Source organism: Pseudonaja textilis, chromosome 17 (genome assembly GCF_049901715.1).
Source record: "Pseudonaja textilis isolate UNSWEBS1 chromosome 17, rPseTex1.2, whole genome shotgun sequence".
In the NCBI taxonomy this organism is placed as follows: domain Eukaryota; kingdom Metazoa; phylum Chordata; class Lepidosauria; order Squamata; family Elapidae; genus Pseudonaja; species Pseudonaja textilis.
In genome coordinates this window covers 3,412,009-3,413,145 of record NC_142006.1, presented here as the reverse complement: position 1 = coordinate 3,413,145, position 1,137 = coordinate 3,412,009, and positions in this window count along the sequence as shown.

Genomic DNA, 1,137 nt, shown 5'->3' with positions numbered 1-1,137 from the left:
ACGTGATAGAGCATTGCACACAGAACCAGACACAAGGAGTTTTTCCCCCATGCCATCACTATTTACTAAATCTGCATTACTATTCTTCTTCTCATCCTTCCAGTACCTATCTCCTTTTCTACTTATGACTATAAGCTTGTTGCTCGTAAATCTATGATTTATATTGTTTTATTGTTTCCTAGTATGATTCGATTGCCTATTTAATATCCTATAACTATCATTAAGGATTCTTGATGGTTTCTTTTTAAAGTATTATTAAACATTTTCCATCAATTTATAACATATCAACACTTTGAGTTACAGCATTGTCAACATTCATATTCATATATTAGTTACTATGTTGATGAATGTATTTTTTATGTACACTGAGCTTCTGCACCTAAGACAAATTCCTTGTGTGTCCAACCACACTTGGCCAATAAAGAATTCTATTCTATTCTCATTCTTATCCTAATTCTAATTCTTATCCTATCCTAATTCTTATTCTAATTCTCTCCCATCCTATCCTAATTCTTATTCTATTCTTCTATCCCACCCTACCCTAATTCTTATCCTATCCTAAATCTTATTTTATTCTATTCCTAATTCTAATAATTCTAATTCTATTCTATTCTTCTATTTTAACTGGGGTTTAAAAACGGCTGATTTTTCAGACAGTTCAGGGAAGCCACATTCAGCCCTGCCAGAAAACTTCCTAGAAGCTGCAAAAAAATCCAAGCAGCGCCCGCCCTTTTAAAAAATTTGTGTGTTTGGTGTGTAAATGTGTGTGCATGTTCAGCAAGTTTTGTGAATGGCCAATACCATGCTGGGATTCCCAGCCTTGTGCATCAATATTTACTTTTTGCACACCGCGCTGCAAGAAACTCACAAACAAGCCATAATAAACAAGAGTTAATGGAGTTAATCATTGGCTTGGTGTGTCTCTGGATGTTTGATTTTGTGACAACGGAACAAAACAAAAAAAAAGCCTCTCCTGATTCGCTTTTTTTCCCCCATAGCTTTAATTTTATCATATATATATATATAATATTTTTTTTGCAGTTCTTCCAGCTTCATTCATTACTTTCTCCCATTTCTCCCGGGCTAAATTCACATTAAATGATCCATAGGTACTAACTCTGTTGCAATCTACTCAAG